At 39.0% G+C, this 22,880-nt stretch overlaps 1 protein-coding gene and 1 long non-coding RNA gene across 8 annotated transcripts in view; both read left to right on the forward strand.

Annotated features, from left to right (window-relative positions):
• TMTC2 (transmembrane O-mannosyltransferase targeting cadherins 2) overlaps nt 1-22,880 on the forward strand; it is a 416,895-nt gene that overhangs the window by 73,456 nt on the left and 320,559 nt on the right. The gene's annotated exons all lie outside the window — the stretch shown is intronic.
• LOC145546838 (uncharacterized) lies at nt 10,316-12,215 on the forward strand. Its single transcript, XR_014083341.1, has 2 exons — nt 10,316-10,637; nt 10,737-12,215. It is a non-coding gene; the product is annotated as an uncharacterized LOC145546838 (long non-coding RNA).

Here is a 22,880-nt window from a genome sequence, read left to right on the forward strand (position 1 = left end):
GGGATGCATCTATGGAATTCTCCCAGACAGGGTTTGTGTACTTTCTACAGCACTGGGTGGTTTTCTGGTGGTGTGGCCATATTTTAAGCCTTTAATGTCTTTTTAATTAGGTTCCATATATTCAGGAGAAATTCCTCAAAGTTACTGACATCTTGATAGGGGTGCTTCCTTAATTTATAGTGTGGATGCAGGGTTTTCTACAGCTGTATATTTATGGGTCATTTCAGATAAGATTCTGAGAGCATAAAGGTTTTTGTTTTTGCCTAGAATCAGAACCAAAGATTCTGAAAGAGTACAGGAGTCAGATAGAGATTGCACTGTGTTCATTCCAGATAAGATGTTTTAATATGGCGTAAGTTGTGACAATCAGAAGTACTAATCCTTTTTTCCTTAACAAGGCTTTCACACCTTGCCATAAGCAGCAGGGGCATTCGAGACCTTCTCTTCAAGGGACAGAATCTGCCTAGCTTCTGGGTGGCTTAGGAAACATACCAAAATATATAATCTCTGCAGGTAGGTAGATCCCAAGGAATGCCAAGGAGGGACTGAGCCGCCCATGTCCAGCTCCATCCACAGCTCACCCATCCGTCGAGTCTCTCCATTTCTCTAAGGAGGACCAGTTGAGGGTTCGTGAGAGTCTGACAGAATTACTCCAATAGCTGCATGAGATGTAGAGGTTAAGTGCAGCTTCTGAACAATCACCACCACTTCATGGCAAATAGATGGGGAAAAAGTAGAAACAGTGACAGGTTTTATTTTCTTGGGCTCCAAAATCGCCACAGACGGTGACTGCATCCACGAAATTAAAAGACGTTTGCTCTTTGGAAGAAAAGCTATGACAAACCTAGACAGCATATTAAAAAACAGAGACTTCATGTTGCCAATGAAGATCCATATAGTCAAAGCTATGATTTTTCCAGTAGTCATGTACAGATGTGAATATTTGACCATGAAGAAGGCTGAGTGCTGAAGAACCGATGTTTTTGAACTGTGGTGCTGGAGAAGACTCTTGAAAGCCCCTTGAACAGCAAGGAGATCAAGCCTGTAAATCCTAAGGAAATCAACCTTGAATTTTCATTGGAAGGACTGATGCTAAAGCTAAAGCTTTAATACTTTGGCCACTTGATGTGAAGAGCTGGCACATTGGGAAAGACCCTGTTGCTGGGAAGGATTGGGGGCAGGAGGAAAAGGGGACGACAGAGGATGAGATGGTTGAATGGTACCATTGACTCAGTGAGTTTGAGCAAACTCTGGGAGATAGTGAAGGACAGGGAAGCCTGGCATGTTGCAGTTCACGGGGTCGCAAAGAGTCGGACACGAGCTAGTGACTGAACACCATCAACAACTGAACGATTATGATGATGACCTAGTAGTTACATGTGTTTAAGCCATCGTCTTCTCTAGATATTTCTGAAGCATAAAACTGAGAAATGATGTGAGAATATTTATTTTTCATGGGCTGAGTTTTGTTTTCTTTTAACATAGTCCTTTCAAAATCTGAACCAATGTGCCTTTATTCTGACTTATTACTGAAAATTATCTATGTTACCCCAAGTATAAAATTCTACCACTGGAGTTTAACTGTGTGTGTGGATCTGAATTTCATTAGAATTTAAGTATCCTTGAGTAATTTGTTATTAGACACTAAATAAAATGCATAACTGCAAGTCAGATTCTGACTTTTACTTGAGTTTGCCTAGGAAATAATAAACCTTCCAGTCTGTGAAATTTAGTATCCTATTTAATACATTATGACTGTAGTAAATGATCAGCAATTAAACTTCTTAAACATATGTATTTGGTGAGTGGATTTGCATCTAGTAGCTCTTGGCCCATTGTTTACAAGGGTATCTGAAAGAGTTAGAGTTTCAGATTTTCAGATATGTATAATGTGTTACTCTATTTGTAGGATGTTGGAAGAACTGAATGCTCTATTTTAGTTAAGCAAGATTTTTCTGTCTGAGGCTTTGATAACTGTCTTCCATAGGGTATAACCTACAAAAGAGAATGTGTTAATCCTCAAAGCAAGGTAAATAAACACAACCACTGACCTTTAGAATAGCTGCCCCTGAGCCTTCCCTTGAGGTAATTTTTTCATTTGTACAAGAATAGCCAAGGGGAAGATCGATTTGTCCTATAAGCCTCTTGATGAAAGTGAAAGGAGAGTGAAAAAGTTGGCTTAAAACTCAACATTCAGAAAACTAAGATCATGGCATCTGGTTCCATCACTTCATGGCAAATAGATGGGGAAATAGTGGAAACAGTGGCAGACTTTATTTTTGGGGGCTCCAAAATCACTGCAGATGGTGATTGCAGCCTTGAAATTAAAAGACACTTGCTCCTTGGAAGAAAAATGACCAACCTAGACAACATATTAAAAAACAGAGATGTTACTTTGTCAACAAAGGTCTGTCTAGTCAAAGCTTTGGTTTTTCCAGTAGTCATGTATGGATGTGAGAGTTGGACTATAAAGAAAGCTGAGCGCTGAAGAATTGATGCTTTTGAACTGTGGTGTTGGAGAAGACTCTTGAGAGTCCCTTGGACTGCAAGGAGATCCAACCAGTCCATCCTAAAGGAGATCAGTCCTGGGTGTTCACTGGAAGGACTGATGTTGAAGCTGAAACTCCAATACTTTGGCCACCTGATGCGAAGAACTGACTCATTTCAAAAGACCCTGATGCTGGGAAAGATTGAAGGCAGGAGGAGAAGGGGACAACAGAGGATGAGATGGTTTGGTTAGATGGCATCACCAACTCAATGGACATGAGTTTGAGTAAGCTCCAGGAGTTGGTGATGGACAGGGAAGCCTGGCTTGCTGCAGTCCAGGGGGTCACAAAGAGTTGGACACGACTGAGCGACTGAACTGAACTGAACTGAACCACTTAATCTAAATGAGCCCATCATTCTTTTAATCACTCTACCCTACTTTAGGTGAAACCTTTATGGTGATCTGAAATAGCCTTATTAATTTGTTTTCTTGCTTATATTATCTTTCTGCTCTATCAAAACCTAAATGGTCCTGCTCCTCCAAGTATTCCTGGCTGGGTGCCCAGAAGAGTCTGTTGAATGCAAAACACTGAGTTTGCCTAGAGCTTATTCCTCAGAGCAGAGATCAGAAATCTATGGCCTGCAGGATCTTACCAGAGGACATTTGTTTGATACATTCAGTATCGTTTTGGTTTTTTTCCTCTTTTAATTGAATAAGTTAACATTTATAAATTGGGTTTTAAATAAACACCTGAGTTTCTGGCTTCTCTTGAAAACTTGAAAGAGCTGGGAAGCCTGGCCTCACAGCACCGCGTGGCATCACCAGCGGGAGTTGGTAATGGCTGTCACACGTTAGACAGAACACTTTTCTTTTTCCTTAAGCCTTCTGACCACCAAAGGTTTAAGAGTTTAGTACCCTCACTTTCAACCCAGTCCTTAATTTCATTATAAATAAGAACAAATAATGGTGTGGCTTAAGTGAAATGCCTTTGCATTTGACAACAAGATAAATTACATTGACATGGGGAAAACAATGGTAAATGATTGAGTAGGACAGCGAGGTTACACATAAGTAATTAATGAATAATAGAAGGTGATAAGCACCGTTCTAGTGGAAGTCCATCATACCTGGGCTTCCCTGGTGGCTCAGATAGTAAAGAATATGCCTTCAAGGCAGGAGACCTGGGTTTGATCCCTGGGTTGAGATGATCTCCTGGAGAACGGAATGGGAACCCACTCTAGTATTCTTGCTTGGAGAATTCCATGGACAGCGGAGCCTGGCAGGCTACAGTCTGTGGGATGGAAAAGAGTTGAACACAGCTGAGCGACTAACACTACTACTCTACCATCAGACCTACATTTAATTTGCATATATATTTGCCTGTGTGTATATATATATATATATATATATATATGTATACAAGAATTCATATATTTAATGTGGCTGCAGAAGAGAGGAAACTGGAAAAGAAGTAGGTTGTTGAGGAAGAAAGGTAGGTGAGCTTGCGAAGGGGAGCAGTGGTAGATAAAGGGAAAGAGGTGCTATTGCATGGGTTCCCCATTCTGACTTCAGTTCATGTTTGCACCAGAATATCTGTGATCCTCACCTTTAGTTTCATTCACATTGTATCTCTCTCTCTACTGCTGTCCATTGGATATTTAAATATGAATTGTTGTTACATCATGGCCCTTAAATATAAATATGCTACTGTATTTAATGTTTAACTGAACAATCAGAAATGTGTTCCCAACTTGGGAGTAAAATTGGCTTAGGAATTACTGGTCTTTATAAAGGGTTCTTGAGTCGTTTTGATTAAACTACATTTTTGCCTATGTGCTCACCTAACTCCTTGCAACTTCTTTCTATTTAAGTTGCTGTGACCTGCCAGAGGAAAGAGGTCTAACTTTGAGGCTGCAGGATCTGGAAATATTTCGTAGAGGAGATAGCATTTGAGTGGAGACTTGAAAGATGGTGGAAATGGAGCTCCATCTAGACTCGTGTTTCCAATATGGTAGCCACTGGCCAAATGTTCCAATTAAAATTAATTCAAGAAATAAGGAATCCAGTCCTCATTGCACTGGCCACATTTCCAGAGCTCAGTAAACTGTCTTGATTAGTGGCTTATACAGTTCGGAACATTTCCGTTACCGTAGAATGTTCTACCGATGGTTCTGCTGTCTACTGCTGGTGCGTGTAGGAAGGAAGTACTTTACATCATTGCAGGAGGTAGAAAATTTTGACCTCTGTTAAGATGAACAGTGAAGAATTAATTTAGAGTGTTTCCTGTCCCCACCTTCCCTACCCTCAAATAAATAGAATTCTTTTTCCTCTGGAAACAAAAGCTAAGCCAAATAATGCTAATTACCCAAGAAACTGTGGAATTTTACAAATGTTCACATTCTCTACTGGGTCCCTGTTTTTCATTAATCATTTGTGGAATTATTTAGCTGGTGAAAGTGACGTTGGGATAGATGAGGACATCTTTTTCCTAAGTGGAAAAGAGAATATTACTGATTATTTTAGAAAATTATCCTTGTACTTCTTTATTGACATAGATTTTAAGGAAGGTTTTTGTTTGTTTGCTTAGCTTTAAATATGCTTTGGTATTTTGATGTATATGCAGTGTATAGTTTTTCTTCATATAATTTATATGCCACATTTTTTTTGTGATGCAAAAATCGAGCCCAAGTGGAAATATTATATGTTGCTTGGCTGCTCCTAAACTTTCCCCCATGCTCATCTCCTCACAGTTATTTCTGAGTTAGTTACATTGGTTGTCACCAGGGACTACCGGCTTCTATGTCTTTTTGGCAGTTTTAGAGTCTTGTTTCAAATTATATGCAGTCAAAAGCTTGGCAGTGATTTGTTACTGTCCAACCTAATGTTCTTTTGATTGTATTACAGTTTGTGATAAAATATCTGTTGATTTGTGATACATAATTAATACTGTTCAAACTGTTGGAGTTTCCTAGGTAGTTGTTTATGTGCTAAGGATGAAAGAAAACTTTCCTAGCATGTAATTTATCCACAGAGAAATGAGAAGGGATTTTTTTTTTTTTTTTTAACCAGGATATTAATGCTTGAGCCCTAAGTGGCCCCTGGGGACGTTTTTTTTCTTTTTCTGTTTTCTTAGAGCAGATGTTACCTTTTCTTTTTCACAGGCATTTCAGAGATGAGAATTTTAGGTAAGATATTTCTCTGTCACAATGAAGAGTGATCCCTCTTTGTGGCATTAGTATGTAAATGTATTTTTTAAGTGTGAGAATTAGACATTTTTATTAGAATTGTTGTTGCTCTGCCAATGGTTAGGGAGAATGTTTCTTTCAACCATGATATCTTTACCTTTTCTCTCTATTATTTAACCTGGAAAATGAAGAACAATGAAGAGACATGAAGAGAAGAATTGATTTGGTCATCAATTTATAGATTGAAGCTGCTATATAAAAAGTAAGCCAAAATAGCAGTGATCTCAGAGTGACAGAAATTTATTTTGCTCTCACATAAAAATTCCCCTCTAGGGCTGATAGAACTCCTTCAATCCATCCTCAAGATTGGGCTTTTATCTCATTTCTTAGTGGCCGCCATGCCTTCCAGCACTGTGTCTCCACTCACGGAAGTCCCTGGGAAGAGAAAGTGGGTGGTACCACTTTCCTCCACAGGCAGGACCTGCAAATTGTCCTTATCAATTCTCCTGGGCCCCCTTTGCTAGAATTTGATCACATGGTCATATTGCAGGGAAAGAGACCCCTGTTAGGGCTTGAGAATGGATGGGCTCTTATCTAACACACAGAAATAAATTGTCCGAGGTAACACATGTGCTGAAAAAGCAAGAGATTGTATTGGGAAGGGGTGCCCAGGTGGAGTCGGAAGGTAAGGGAACCCAGGAGAACTGCTTTGCCACATGGCTCTTAGTCTAGGGTTTGATGATGATAGGATTTGTTTTTGGGTTGTCTTTGGCATTTCATTCTGAATCAGCGTCCTTCCTGATGGCACACACAACACTCAGCCAAGATAGATTCCAGCAAGGAGGATTTCTGGGAGGTTGGTAGGACATAGGGACTGGAGTCTCCTTTTGACCTTTCTCAAATTCTCCTGGTTGGTGGTGTCTTGTTAGTTCCGTGTTCCTTTCCAGGATCTCCTGTTATAAAATAACTCATGCAAGTAGTTACTATGGTGTCTGGCCAGCATGGGTGGTTTCAGCCAATGCTTCCCCTAACAAGAACATAGCTACCAGGGAGGCCAAGAAAGTGTTTGAGTTTTTGTGTCTTTGGCCCCAACCTGGTGTTTCATTGTAAAACAATAATGGGAACTATATCAGCAACAGCGTGGTGCTTCTGCCGCAAACCCATGTGTTCCAGTCAACTTCCAAATAAACTTTGGAAATTTCCATTGATAAGATTGACCCCAAAATGCCATTAGTAAATAGGATTTTATTTTAGGATTGATTTTTCTATTAATAAAAACACTAATCATAAGGAAACATTAGAGCAGGGCTGGCTAGTTTTTAGAGCCTGCATGAACTAAATAGATACAAACAAGATTCCCATACTCAGGAATCATGAGTGTGGGCCTAGGGGAGTAAATTTTGAGAGAGGTGCAAATGAAGGAAAGTTAAAAGAGGATTTGAGCCGTGATTGTGGCTGATTTAAGGTCTCATGAAGTACATGGAGTTCTGGGTAACTAATAATGGTCACTAAACTTTTTTGCAATCTGAAAAAGAAAAATATTTTTCCTGGAGAATAAAAATGTTCTGCTTGAGGCCAGCCTTAGTCTCTAGTAGCAGTAAAAGCCTGTGATATATAATGATGCTCATATTTCTTCCTTTTTCAATAGCACTGTGGTAGGGAATGTAAATGTACCAAGTCGTATCTAGTGGAAGGAGACAAAACTCAGCCCTTTTTCCTTTTACGCTTGATTTGATTTTTCTCTGACACATTTATAATTTATCAGTTTCTTTAGTCTGAAGTCTAGGGCTTGGCAGAGTTTTGAGAGGATTGTATTATTTCCTTTTAAGAGGAAGCCATTGCCTTCTCCGAAGAGGAAACATAATTTAGGAAAAAACTGTAGATGGGTTTTCTGTATGTGTGTGCATAAAACCTCATTTCTGGTTTTACCAAGAAAATCAAGTATATGTACAAATAGAGTATCCCATTGAATTGAACCAACTTTTATGGAGTTTCTAGTGGTACGTATGTAAATATCAGTATTAGCTCATGTATGTTAGGAATGTCTTGGTTTATTCATGATAGCCTTTCTAATAATGCCTGCTTTATATTTAGATCTTTCTTTTAAAATATAAATATGCTAACCATAGCATGACCCATGTGTGTGCACAGTCATGTCCAACTCTTTGCAACCCCAAGGACTATGGCCCACCAGGCTCCTCTGTCCATGGGATTTTCCCGGCAAGAATACTGGAGTGGGTTGTCATTTCCTCCTTCAGGGGATCTTCCTCACCCAGGGACCAAAGCCGTGTCTCCTGCAGCTTCTGCATTGACTGACAGAATTCTTTACCCCTGTGCCACCTGGGAAGCGCTAGCTTAGAGCAAAGAGAGGAAAGGCCAATGTAGGCCCTGCTGGTGGTTCCTGGGCATTATCAGAAGATATGGGTCTGACATGAGTCCCTAGGGAGTGCTAGTACCATGCCCCATTTCCACTCTGGGTGTGTTCTGGGTTTGGAATCACCCGCACACTTTATTTTTGTTCATTTCCTGCTATGCTGTTAGTTTGGATACTTAAAACTGCTGGACCAGGGTGCATCATGTTAACCAAGTTTTGAAAAGTATACCTTAAACTGTTCTGAAAGTAAGAGCCTGCCAACATGCTTTGATTTCATGGTTTGCTCCTCTTCTGTGTTACGCAGCTCGAGGGGTGCCCTGTTCATAGATTTTAGTGTGAATGGTGACCCTTAGGGTTGTGTAAGAGAAGGTCTCCGGTCATAGCCTTGAAATTGCTGCATTCATTGTAGTATTGGTATATTCTCACTGGAAAGACTTTAGCATTTATTGTCTAAGCCAGATTTTGAGAATGAAAGGGGACATAATTAGTAACTACAGCAGAAAAACAGACACAAACTCAGATTTTCCTAGAAAAGTGGGCACTTAACGTTTCTCCTCCTTGTAACAATCAGTATACTACTTGGTTGGTTATTAAAATAGGTTGAATAAGTTTTTCTGTTTGAAACATTTCTGTTGATATAATAAGGCAGTGAAACAAATGAATCAAAGTGAGATATCCTAAGAATGGTTTCCTTTTTGCATACTGTGTAATTTCTAAAAGAAATCTTTAAAGGGTGCCTTTATGTTTTTGTTTTGTGGCCATATTTACTGAGGATGCACAACATTCCCCTTTTATGTGTCTTTTAAGTCCAGGTTTCTCCAGCTGCTAAACTGTTAAATTTATATTGAATCCTGGTGAGGTTTTTCCCAATAAAATGTTCTGGAGACAATTATTTAAAATGTCTTTCTTAAATTCTTTAAATCTGATGTTGACTTGCTCAAAAACGGCCAGTTGCAGACTTACATACTCGCTCATTCCAAATGCCTTTTCTTGGCTTTGCATCTCTTTAGGTGACTGGCTCCCCAGCTGAATGCTTCTCTCTTGCAGATTCCTCTCTTCACTGTCTCCAAAATTGTTGACATTCATACTGTCTTCATTGATTTTCAGTGGAAAAAAACCATTTTCTCCCTTTCCAGCTCCTTCCCATTCTCCAGAGTCCCTTATATCAGGGTCCCTTTCCTCTGCCTGTTTCCTCTTTGTAATTGTACCGTTTGAGAAAGTGAAGTGAGAAAGAGTTATGCCCTAGAATCATGTCCCAGATCCATCTTAAAAAGAGTTGTATAATCTTGTGACTCAGTGTTAACTTTCAGTAAATTGGGTATAGTATAACATCACTTCATTCAGTTTCAAGGATTAAATTTGGTAATATATGGAAATTACTTTTTCAACTGTAAAATACAATATAAATATTCATATGATTCTTATTCCCATCCCTTGTTTTCTGGTCCAGTTTGTTAGTTTCTACTAATTATTATATGTTCAAGAGTCTTACTGCCCCCATGATATTGTACATAGGTAAAGCAGAGATGATATAATATCTTACAATGTTTCATTATGTCCCAGCCGTGCCTAGAGAGCTGTAATGGACACATTAAATATTGAACATTCTAGGTCTGTCCAAAGTCTTCTCTCCAGCTTCATCTTTCTGAAGAACTCTGAAATAAGGCTTGCTAAATATTAAGCTAGAGAGTTCCTTTTATTATAGTTGTCATTCAATTAAGAATTCTTGCACAGCCTGATGCTTCAAGGCTGAGTGGCTCTCTGGACAAGCAATGTGACTGAGGACATTCCAGACAGAGAGCATAACACAAACAGGCAAAGAATCCTGACGTCAAAGTGGAAAGTGTAAGGAAATTGAAAATGGTTGCAGTGGTGCGTAATGATGTTGGTAGTTATGGGAGCTAAGGTGGGAAAGATTGTTAACAACCAAATGCTGGATGGGCTTACAGTAACTTTGCTGATGGGGAGATGTTCAAGGATTTAGGCATGGGATGTCAAATATCAAATAGGGTCTATTAAATTGAGCATTCTAATGTAATCACTCACAGAAGATAGCAAATAAGAATATTTCACGTGATAATCCTTTTAGATGTAACTCACATTTATTATAGTTGAGAAACTTAACATTCAGGGCATAGCTGTACATTGTAAAACCTGCTAGGATATGCTTATGATTAATATTGATGTTATTCAGAAAGCGCATGCTCCTGCTCAGTCACTCAGTCATGTCAGACTCTTTGTGACCTCATGGACGATAGCCTGCCAGGCTCCTCTGTCCATGGAATTTTCCAGGCAAGAAGACTGGAGCAAGTTGCCAGTTTCTACTCCAGGGGATTTTCCTGACCCAAGGATCGAACCCGCATCTCTTGCATATCCTGTACTAGCAAGTGTGGGTGTACTGTGATCAAGAATAGTGAAGATGTGATAATAGATTGGATCTTTGAGCACTGTTACTTAGCATAGCAATGAAGCAAAACAGCCACATTCTTAGTCTGTTATATGCCTTAGTTCTAGCATTAATGGAGTCTCATCCATTAAATTTCTCCTTTCTTCCTCCAGGAAGGGTTGTTCCTTCAAAGATGGATGTTTCGTAAGTTCCTTTCTGTACCATTTATTTGTAAATATTTCATTACAGGAAAGATTATTTTTACTAATTATCTGCTCTCTGTCTTTCTTATTTCCCTTTTAGCAAACCCACACCCTCTGTAAGATCATTGATAAATTGAGCAAAGCACAATATAAATGTTTGCCAATATCTGCTTTTTAAACTTTAAAGTGTTTAATGCAAAACGGCTGCTTACTTGTCTACCTTAGATAATGTTAGAGTGAAGGAGAATATTTTGTTAATTTTTGTTACCTAAGTGAGTTTAACTGAGCACTCCAGCATCTAAGGAAAATAGTTTTCTGTAACTTCAAAGAGCAGTGTATGAGCTCAGTTGCTACGTCATGTCTGGCTCTTTGCGACCCCATGGACTATAGCCTGCCAGGCTCCTCTGTCCATGAGATTCTCCAGGCAAGAATACAGGAGTGGGTTGCCATATCCTTCTTCAGGGAATCTTCCCGACCCAGGGATTGAACTCAAGTCTCCTGCATTGGCAGATGGATTCTTTACCACGGAGCTACCTGGGAAGCCAGCCCCTCAAAGAGCAATAAAATGACTTTATTTCATTTTTCCCTGTTCTAAGAAATATAGAATAGATGGCTTTAAGGTAAGTTCCCTAAAATATCAGACTCAGTGTGTTTTGTTTTTTTTTTTGACAACAATCCTCTTTTATTGAATGTTCGTATAATACTGATACCATTGAGTACATGAGATAAATTCTATGTGTTGTACTGATACCTTGTGATATGAATATATATAGAAAGCATAAATAGGGAATTCCTTGGTGGTCCAGTGGTTAGGGCTCCGTGCTTCCACTGCAAGGGTGCATGGCCAACTATCATCCACATGCCATGTGGAGTGGCCAAAAAATATGCGTAAGTGGCATCATATAAGAAGTTTGTAAAGTTAATTTTCCTTCACAGTCAAATGGAATGACCAAGAACGATTAGGAAATTTGCTTTAAAAAAAAAGTCTTATAGAAATATAAACCAAAAATATTGTGTTTTCCCCAAGAGAAGTTTGAACTAATACTTTGCAGTTTTGTGGTAAGAATGTATTTGCATCTCAAAGGTAAATGTTAAAGAATGCATGGGACACAAAATGTACTTACATATATGAATAAAAATGTTCTATCTCATCTTCCTTTTTTATTGTTGATTTTTCAACATATCTGAAGTTTTTTTTTTTTTTTTTTCCACTTTTTAAAATAGACTTAATGGGCTTTCTGGCTGCAAATGCTTCTTTTGAAGTTGCTGTATAGTTAGAGGAAAAGTTTCTTAGTAGGGTTACAGCTCTCATTTTTGTTACGAAAACAACTTTCTATGTTAGAAAGTAGGGCTAGAATAATGAATGAATAATAAATGTCCATTTTATTTTTGAGTTTTCTGAGCTTCTGTTTCTTTTTGTGTTATCTTGAAAAAATTTTGCCTTTGCAATTACAAATATTTTCTGACCTTAAATAACTTGATCACTGATATAAAGTCTGTTTTCATTCAGAGTAGCTAAAACTTACCCCAGGTTGGCTATGAACAAAAGTAGGATTAAAAAAAAAGACAAAAAAATAAATCAAAACAGGGCAGGGGATTATGGTTGATGATCAGATCAAAGTTAATAGGGCGCAAATGCTGAAAATAGCTCTCTTAAACAAATCAAATTTCTGTAGTTATCTTGAAGTCATTTGAAGAAGGACGGGTTTTTATTGCTTGGAGAATGAAAAAACCCACAGGCCTATAGTACATTTTGAAAAAAAGGGTTCTTTGTCATATTTGAATAGAGTATGTGTGTGGAGTTTGTTCTTCATTTTTTTTTTTAGCAGAAAAAAGAAATCAACAAGCTGGCAGTTTGTTGTACAGATTTCCTCTTTGTGGTGGAAATACTGGGACGTTATGGGAGAAAACCACTGCCCATCTTAACACAGATGCTAATTGTGTCCTGTAATTCTTCCTGGTTGCCATTGCGATGTTCTTAGCTGCCTTTTATTTGTTGTTTCTCCCAGACAGAAGTGATTACTAATCACATACCATGCTGCACCCAAGAAGTGGGCCATTTGGTTTTCTTTTCTTTTTTTTCTTTTTTGGAGCCAAAGTGAAAGGCAGATTGGGGGTTTGGGTCCCAATTGCTCATCCCCTACATGGCTGTGCTGCTTCCCTAATTTGCATGGGTACCTTGGGCATTGTCCTGTGAGACTGGGGTAGCTTGACCCCTTCTTCAGTTTAGTGACCCTTGTCATCTTGCTGTTCATTCCTGAGGCCTGTTTAATGCTAATTAGGCCTTCAACCAGTTGCTGTTTACAACTGTGTGATTTAGAAAGAAGGCCCTCTCCAAAGGCCACATTGGTGGTCTTAAACTATACTACTAGGATTGAAGACCCCCCACCCCTGGAGAAGAGCCTCTTAACATTTCTATTTATTTAGAAATATGTAACAATCACATGATTAACATAAATAAACAAACAATGAAGCACTGAATTTTTGTTTTCAATGCTTCTTAATGCTAGACAGATGCTCCTTAGGAAGCTGCTTTAATCCTTAATCCTTAACTCTCAGTTCAGTTCAGTCACTCAGTCGTGTCCGACTCTTTGCAACCCCGTGAATTGCAGCACGCCAGGCCTCTCTGTCCATCGCCAACTCCTGGAGTCTACCCAAACCCATGTCCATCGAGTTGGTGATGCCATCCAACCATCTCATCGTCTGTCGTCCCCTTCTCCTCCCGCCCCCAATCCTACCCAGCATTAGGGTCTTTTCCAATGAGTCAACCCTTCGCATGAGGTGCCCAAAGTATTGGAGTTTCAGCTTCAACATCAGACCTTCCAATGAACACCCAAGATTGATCTCTTTTAGGATGGATAGATCGGATCTCCTTGCAGTCCAAGGGACTCTCAAGAGTCTTCTCCAACACCACAGTTCAAAAGCATCAATTCTTCGGCGCTCAGCTTTCTTCACTGTCCAACTCTTACATCCATACACGACCACTGGAAAAACCATAGCCTTGACTAGACGTACTTTTGTTGGCAAAGTAATGTCTCTGCTTTTAAATATGCTATCTAGGTTGGCCATAACCTTCCTCCCAAGGAGTAAGCGTTTTTTAATTTCATGGCTGCAATCACCATCAGCAGTGATTTTGGAGGCCAAAAAAATAAAGTCTGACACTGTTTCCACTGTTTCCCCATCTATTTCCCATGAAGTGATGGGACCAGATGCCATGATCTTAGTTTTCTGAATGATGAGCTTTAAGCAAACTTTTTCACTCTCCTCTTTTACCTTCATCAAGAGGCTCTTTAGTTCTTCTTCACTTTCTGCCATAAGGGTGGTGTCATCCGCATATCTGAGGTTATTGATATTTCTCCCGGCAATCTTGATTCCAGCTTGTGTTTCTTCCAGCCCAGTGTTTCTCATGATGTACTCTGCATATAAGTTAAATAAGCAGAGTGACAATATACAGCCTTGACGTACTCCTTTTCCTATTTGGAACCAGTCGGTTGTTCCATGTCCAGTTCTAACTGTTGCTTCCTGACCTGCATACAGGTTTCTCAAGAGACAGGTCAGATGGTCTGGTATTCGCATCTCTTTCAGAATTTTCCACAGTTTATTGTGATCCACACAGTCAAAGGCTTTGGCATAGTCAATAAAGCAGAAATACATGTTTTTCTGGAACTCTCTTGCTTTTTCAATGATCCAATGGATGCTGGCCATTTGATCTCTGGTTCCTCTGCCTTTTCTAAATCCAGCTTGAACATCTGGAAGTTCACAGTTCACGTATTGCTGAAGCCTGGCTTGGAGAATTTTGAGCATTACTTTACTAGCATGTGAGATGAGTGCAATTGTGCGGTAGTTTGAGCATTCTTTGGCATTGCCTTTCTTTGGGATTGGAACGAAGACTGACCCCTTCCAGTCCTGTGGCCACTGCTGAGTTTTCCAAATTTGCTGGCATATCGAGTGCAGCACTTTTAAGCATCACCTTTGAGGATTTGAAATAGCTCAACTGGAATTCCATCACCTCCACTAGCTTTGTTCATAGTGATGCTTTCCAAGGCCCACTTGACTTCACATTCCAGGATGTCTGGCTCTAGGTGAGTGATCACACCATCGTGATTATCTGGGTCATGAAGATCTTTTTTGTACAGTTCTTCTGTGTATTCTTCCCACCTCTTCTTAATATCTTCTGCTTCTGTTAGGTCCATACCATTTCTGTCCTTTATCAAGCCTATCTTTGCATGAAATGTTCCTTTGGTATCTCTAATTTTCTGAAGAGATCTCTAGTCTTTCCCAATCTGTTGTTTTCCTCTATTTCTTTGCACTGATCGCTGAGGAAGGCTTTCTTATCTCTCCTTGCTATTCTTTGGAACTCTGCATTCAGATGGGAATATCTTTCCTTTTTTCCTTTGCTTTTCGCTTCTCTTCTCTTCCAAGCTATTTGTAAGGCCTCCTCAGACAGCCATTTTGCTTTTTTGCATTTCTTTTCCATGGGGATTTTCTTGATCCCTGTCTCCTGTACAATGTCACGAACCTCTGTCCATAGTTCCTTAACTCTTGGGTCCTAAAAGAAAAAGATAATCTCAGTTCAAGATCTCAGTCCCCACATTAACCTTGTGGACTGTGAACATTGCTTATGGGTATGATGAGAGTGCTGGGAAAGAGAGAGCAGGTTCAGTGATCTCAGATTTAGGAAATAGTTACAATTTGGATATCTTCTGTTCCATAAAACTAATTGAACAGAAAGACAGACTTCTGTGGACCTTATGCTTGGCATGTGTTTGACCTTGGTAAATATGGGTCCTGGAATTTATTACTGGCTTCATCTGAAACACTGAATCTGCATTTCAGCTGAGAGTTCTGTGGGTCCTCCTGATGCTTGTCTAATGAAGGATCAGAAATGCCTCACAGACCTCTTTGACCAACACTGCCTTCTGCCATTCTTGTATGGACGTGTTTAACTGAAGCCAGGGCAAGTCAAAGACCTCTCCTGTCATCACTTTGAGGAGCTGGGTACGAAGCTACACTTTGAAACAGAATCTTTGAGTTCAGCATTTGGCATAGTCACTGAAGCACACTGTCTCTGAAAAGAGGACAATGGAAAGAAACCTGTGGCCATGGATATTCTTTATCCTTTTCAGATGAAGTACAATATAGATGGCTGTTTAAAGGGTTAGAATTGAAAGGCTTGTGTGATACACAGTACCTTTGAATTACTTTTGAGTAGCCTCTTTATTCCCAATTTTGATAATATGGCAAATTTATTGCAATGAAATTAACAAAAATTATTGACTGTCCCTTTATATACAGAATGAATATTTGGAATTTGGGGAGGATGCTTCCATTTATTCTTTCATGGGCATGATATATCACATGGTGACAGGCTGCTTGACTTGATATACTTGTTTATGCAGTTTCTTTTACAGTGAAAATTGGGTACATTCAGAATTTTTGATTAGAAATGCTTCAGTTAAGGGCAAATGAGATTAGATGCTGAATGGGTTTGAATAATTTCCTGGATTGGGGTGAAACTTAATAGGCACTAAAAAGTAAGGAAGAAAGATCATGTAAATCAAAGTCCTTACTTTGACAATTCATGGCATGAAAAGACAAACCTGTTTTCTGGTTGTTGGGCAGATTTTTGGCTTGTAAGTAGTTTTTTGGTAGCTCTTTCTATAAGAAGTTGGATGTATAAGTGTGTGTGTGTGTGTGTGTTTGTGTGGGTATGCATATGTGTGCGAGAGACAGAGAAAGTAGAAGAGAGAGAGAGAGAGAGATGGACACTCTTGAGTGGTCTAAAGGCAAATTTAAAGATTCCTCCCTTGCCTCTTGCCCCTTAACTTTGTCTCTTCCTCAGATACAAACATGAAGCAGGTAGATGGAGACAGACTTTCTTTTTCATTGGCATTGACCTGACACTGGGATATTTTAGCCCAGCAAGTAGAAGTGTGTCTCGTCTATGGAATTCTGATTGTGCATTTTCTTTAGTAGTTCACTGGTTTTTATCTGTACCTAAATTCACATTCTCATCAATGAGGGACTCATGATTTTTAATCTGGCTGGAAGAGTGGTTATGTTGTGAAAACCTGGGGAGAAGTTCACTACCAACACTACCAAGTTGTCATTTTAGAAAGATTATATCTTCCTGTTGTTTTTCCAACACTTGAAGAAGACATGGGAGTGATTTTTGTCCAAGGATACAAACTTTTAGCGGAGGAGCAGGCTGGGGAAGAGGAGGGTCCTTCCCAGTGCTTGCCCTTCTCGGCTGTTACAGAGTGGGGTTGCACCCCAGCTAAATGCTGTGTAACAGGGTTGTGAGGAGCTGTAATGTGATTCTGTTTATAACCATCCTCTGGAAGCTTTAGAGTTGGATACACAAAGATGAGAAGAATTCTGGTTACTACCATATTTACACTAATTACCCTCAGCCAATAGGAATGTATCAAGTAGGACTGTCTGTTTGCTGGTAGTTATTCTTCCCGGGTTTTGACCAATTTGCTCTACCATTCCAAAAATATTGAGGAACGCACAGTATAAATACTTGGGAAATACATTATATACATATAATACTGCAGCAGTATAGTACTGTAGTCAATGGAGGAGATGTGGGTTCGATCTCTGGGTCTGGAAGATCCCCTGTATAAAGAAATAGCAACTCGCTCTAGTGTTCTCGCCTGGGAAATCCCATGGACAAAGGGGCTGGTGGGCATACAGTCCATGGGTTCTCAAAAGAGTTGGACACGACTAAGAAAAACAAATTAATATTTGAAAAATACATTATGTACATATAATACTGTAATATGTTATTTTGTATATGACAGGTCTACAAAAACGAAAATAAACAGATGCAGATAAAAGCTTCAGTATATTTCTCCTATACCCCAGTGATTATCTGGTACCACTTTTCCTTTTGGGGAGTATGAAAACCCTCTTTAAAAGCATTGTTTAGGACACTGTGTCCAGAAGAAGATGGGCTGTGTTGGAGGAGGACCTGCATATTTAGAAAGTGGAATGAAATTGACATGATATGTTATTTTTTAAGAAAATTTTCTAGGTGGAGTTGGGTGTTAGGTCTGATGTAATTGCTATGCTCCTATGGCTTGATAAAATTCATGTTTCCTCCTACCCTGTCAGAAATTAACAGGGGGGCACAATTTGTTGTCATGGTGCCCTACTTCACCACCAGTGGCCTGGCTGAATTGGTGGATGTTGTAAGGAAGCTGTATTCTAGCCTTCTCTCTCTCAGGTATCTTAAGCCCACATCAGTTCCTTCTCTATCTAGCTGTAGACCAAGGCTGACTCCCCTTTGGCTTCTATCTGGAAGTTCAAAAGTGGTTAGGAAATGCGGGGTTAATGCTTTGTTCAGGGCAATTTCAAGCTTCATTTTTTGGTTTTGGTTTTTAATTTTCCCAACAAATATTCAGTTGGAGTTAACAGCATATTAGTTTCCTTAGTGGAGAGCATCAGCTTTATTGCAGAATTCTGCCCTGGAGCTTTCTATGTGTCATCGATTTGTCTCCTGTGTGAGTGTGTTCCAGTCACATTAGATTTTTCAGAAAATAGGCTAAGTTATAATTGCTGTGTCTTCTTTATTTTCCATTTCTATTTGGGAATGATAAGAGTGAACAGTTGAAGGCTCTTACTTGTCACAGAATGGAAAAGATTTGCCCTACCTCCCGTGTGTGTGTGTGTGTGTGTGTGTGTGTTTCTCTTAAGCCTACGCTGCCGGAGTCCTGCTCCAGCTGGTCCAGGGTTCCCTCAGGATGGACTGTTGGCGATGCGAAAATGAGAAGACACAGCGAGTCTCGGTGTTTCCAAGTGTCTCCTGACTTTATTGTTTTCAAGACAGCTTGTGTATTTTTAGTTGTACGTAGAAACAAATGTAAAGTGTAAAGTCATGCCAAATCAAATCAATGGGTCAGCAGCTTTTGACCCTTATCGGAACCAGGACACTGTTTGTGTTTTTAGTTACAAAAAGTTTAAAGTTGTTTATATCATCTTCTGGCCTGGAGGCCTGCTAACATCTGGTGACTCTTTTATTGATAAGGGTTGATCAGCTAGGACACTTTTGCATCAGGCACAGAAAGTACCAGGGTTACATTTTTTTTAAAGAATACAGGCATAGCAGATTATGACAAAGAAAGAATTCATAAACTCAGAGTTTCAAGGTAAAACCTGTTTTCTGTACTCTATCTTATGCCTTGAGCCTAACAGGGAAGAATGCGGTCCCATAAAGTCATGGCACAGCAAGCTGAAAACAATGTAGTGCCAAGGTCAGTGCTTAGCAAAATCACCAGCTGAATTAACAATCATCTTATTATTTGTGTTAAAGCTAAACTTCTATTTATATAAATCTCTAACTATTATGCTTTCATTATATAGGCTAGATATGTTAAGAGCAAAAACATAGTAAATATAGAACTAAGTAACAGTTTCATAAAGCAATATCTCTTATATTTCCTAATAAGCCTTTTTTCCTACGAAGGGCTCTGTGCCCATTGGGGCTTTCTGTGTGGAGGCTCTCAATGTTGTTTATTGTTAAGGAGCAGTCATGCACATTAGCTCCAAAGGCACAGGTACATTTATTAAACAAACTAATATGCTAGCAAGAGGAATTTAGATTAGAATACTCTATATCCTAGATAATTTTATTAGGGTGCTACTGTTCAGGGGCCTTGTCTATTGAGGTTTCAGATTGATCTATTTTAGAAGAGAATCAGGAAAGGCCTTTTGCCTAAGTCACAGAAAATAAGAAGAGGTTTATTATAGCAAACATCAGAAAGATAGATATCATCTTTAAGGTGAGCCCTAAGGCAGCCTTCCGAGAATCCCTGAGGCCTGAGTAGCTCTGCTCGTCAGTCCTTCTCCTCATGACTGTGTCATGGGTGGGATCTCGTGAGCTGGCTCCCGGCACTATGCAGTGGAGAATTCATCAAGTTACCGTTCAATCAGAAATGACTCATTTTTACTTTGCAAGCTCTCCTTAATGCGTGAAGCTGCTAGGGAATTTCTTGAGCATCAAAACAATAGATGAGAAAGATGTACAGGGCAAACTACGTTTTGCTTCGATTTTTGTCAGAATTGGGACACTCTATTGGAAAAGGAATTTCCCTGCCTTGTGGTTAATCTTGAGCCCTCTTCTTCTTTCTCTTGGTATCAGCTATTTTAATTTTTATTTATTTTATTAACTATTATTTTAAAAAATTATTTATTGATTTAATTATTTGGCGGTGTGGTGTCTTAAATTGCGGCATACAGGATCTGTCATTGCAGTGTGAAGACTCGAGTTGTGGCACTTGGGCTTAGTTGTTCTGTGTTATGTGCGTTCTTATTTCCCCAACCAAGGATTGAACCCATGTCTCCTACATTGCAAGGCAGATTCTTATCCACTGAACCACCAGGGAAGTCCCTTAATTTTTAATCTGAAACAAAAAACTAAAAACAACCCCAAATCACAACATGTTCTTCTGCACTGGAATGTAAGAAATTAACTTTTTCTTTGTTTCAAACTGGAAAATCCATCTTGCAAAAAAATACAGTATTTGGCTGGAGAGGTGTTTTTTTTAACCCCACATGATTAAATTATATGAAAAATACTGTGAAGAACTCTTTTCAGTATTTTGAAATATTACTGCTTATGTTTTATTATTTATTTTACTAAGAAAAAGCTATTTAGTTTATCCTTATCAATATTATTTCCTGTATGACTTGTCCATCAATGGAATTTTAAAAACCAGTTATCAATTTTGCCTATAAATTTGTAACTATAGAAAACATTTTTTTGGTGGATAAAATTACCATAGAGACTGTTCCTTCTGTCTCCCCCACTCCCTCATTTGTTTTTCAGACTGGGAAAGTTGGCAGAATTTAAGTTTGTATAAGAGATATACTTTTAGTTGTTGATATGCATATGTACCTACAAATATATGTATTAAGTGTGTGTATGTGTGTATGTGTATGCATCAGTTCAGTTCAGTTGCTCAGTCATGTCCGACTCTTTGCGACACCATGAATTGCAGCACACCAGGCCTCCCTGTCCATCACCAACTTCCAGAGTTTACCCAAACTCATGTCCATCGAGTTGGTGATGCCATCCAGCCATCTCATCCTCTGTCGTCCCCTTCTCCTCCTGCCCCCAATCCTTCCCAGCATTAGGGTCTTTTCCAATGAGTCAACTCTTCGCATGAGGTGGCCAAAGTATTGGAGTTCCAGCTTCAACATCAGTCCTTCCAGTGAACACCCAGGACTTATCTCATTTAGGATGGACTGGTTGGACCTTCTTGCAGTCCAAGGGACTCTCAAGAGTCTTATCCAACACCACAGTTCAAAAGCATCAATTCTTCGGTGCTCAGCTTTCTTCATAGTCCAACTCTCACATCCATACGTGACCACTGGAAAAACCATAGCACATACTTATATACAATTATGTCTGCCCGTTTATTATTGGACTGAGTAATGTAAGCAAACTTTACAAGACAAGGCAGCAGCAGAAGGAATGTTTATTACCACATTCATTCTAATATCCCAAGTGTCCTAAAGAAAATTGAAGTGAAAGTGAAGGAAAATTATAGTCTCAAATCTGACTTGAAAGCCTAAAGCTGGATTTTCTTTGTTACTTTGGGATTTTCTAATCTTCGTGATTCTAGAGACCACGACTCAGAGCTGACCCCAGACCCTTGGAGGAGCTGGTTCATTTCTGCAGACATTTGTTCACTCTCTGATAGGTGGATGGCCCTGGCTAGGAGTTTATGTCTCTGTTTCAATTTACAATTTCAGTAAATATTATAATACAGTAAATATTATAACAGTAAATTTTATAATTATAAGGCACAATTACTTTATATTGTATCCTCTCTGATATTTAGATTTCTTTCCACGTTTTGGTCAGTGCAGAGACCATCTGTACGGTGTTTCTAAATTTTTTGCATGTAAAACAATATAGAAAATTAAGCTTCCCTGATAACCTGATTGTTGTTTTGCTGATATCTTCTGATTTCCTTGTGTTCAGTTTGCTGAAGTTTCCTTTCATTAAGAAGCAATAGATCAGATTGTCCATGTGTGCAGAGTTAGAAAAAAAGACAAGTAAGCATCTAAATTTCTACTTTCCTTCTTCGAAGGAATTATAGTCTAGTTGAGAAATTATGACATAGACACCTGGAAGGTTAATTATCTGCTCCACCCCAATTTTAATTGCAGTGTTAGTTAATAATGGAAAGATGTTAGATATGACCTAACAAATGGTAGTGGCCCTCACAGTTGAGAGTCAGGAAAGCCCCACAGTTCAGAACTGAGGATTATTTTATTTCTTCTATTGCCATCCTTTTATTCATGTTGACATTGAGATCAGTGGTCCTGAATTAATTTCCTTCAATTTGTACTTTGAAAGTTATTTTCACTAGCTGGTATTTCTGGTAGAGAAACAGAATTTGGTTAATTTGGGGGGAGGTGGGGAAATGAGCCTCTGTCATTATTTTGAAGTAGCGCCGGTGACGAGTGTTGAAATGTGGACTTTGCTGGCTCTCACTTACTGGGGATTCCTTGATTAGAATATTGCTGCTTCTTTTTGTCTCCAGCAGTGACTTATTCCATCATCTTTTAATAAGACATCTCAGGCCCCTTAGAACTCTTCCTGAGAGACTTTCCCCAGCCTCTGCAGGGACCCTGGAGAGGGAACAACCCCAGCTCCCAGGGATCCTGTAGCTGTTTTATTCTAAGAACATGTTTACTCTTCAGTTATGCTAAAGTTGATCTGTGTCTATAGCATTTAAAAATGAATCCCTCATGCTTACCTGTTTTCTTATTCTAAGTCAGCGAAAATGAAAAGTGCTTCATTTGTTTTCTTTGCATTGTTCTGTATCTGTATAACAATACAGTTTGTGTTCAGCTGTGATGCTGTTTTGTTTGCTCAATGATCATCAGGCTGTTTCTTTTTAACACATGTTATGTTTTGGTTGGATGGTGGAGTTTTATAATTTAATGATTATACCCAGTGAAAACTGGTAAAAATCTTTTTTCCTATTTATATTTTCACTGTTGACTAAGTGAAGCAGTTTTCACTGTTTTCTGTATTTCCTTATTTTTCCTTCCACAGTTAATTTTAGAGGGTCTGAATAGGATGGGGTGGCTAAGGGATATTATTTATGAAATGTCATAGGACTTTTTTTCTGAACTGAATTTCCGCTTATGTGTAATAGCTTTTTTTGCTGTTTAACTGTTTCTGAATTAGGAAGGAGATGCTATTAAGGAATTGCTTATAATG

This window comes from Giraffa tippelskirchi, chromosome 4 (genome assembly GCF_054371585.1).
Source record: "Giraffa tippelskirchi isolate mGirTip1 chromosome 4, T2T-mGirTip1v1.2.pri, whole genome shotgun sequence".
In the NCBI taxonomy this organism is placed as follows: Eukaryota; Metazoa; Chordata; class Mammalia; order Artiodactyla; family Giraffidae; genus Giraffa; species Giraffa tippelskirchi.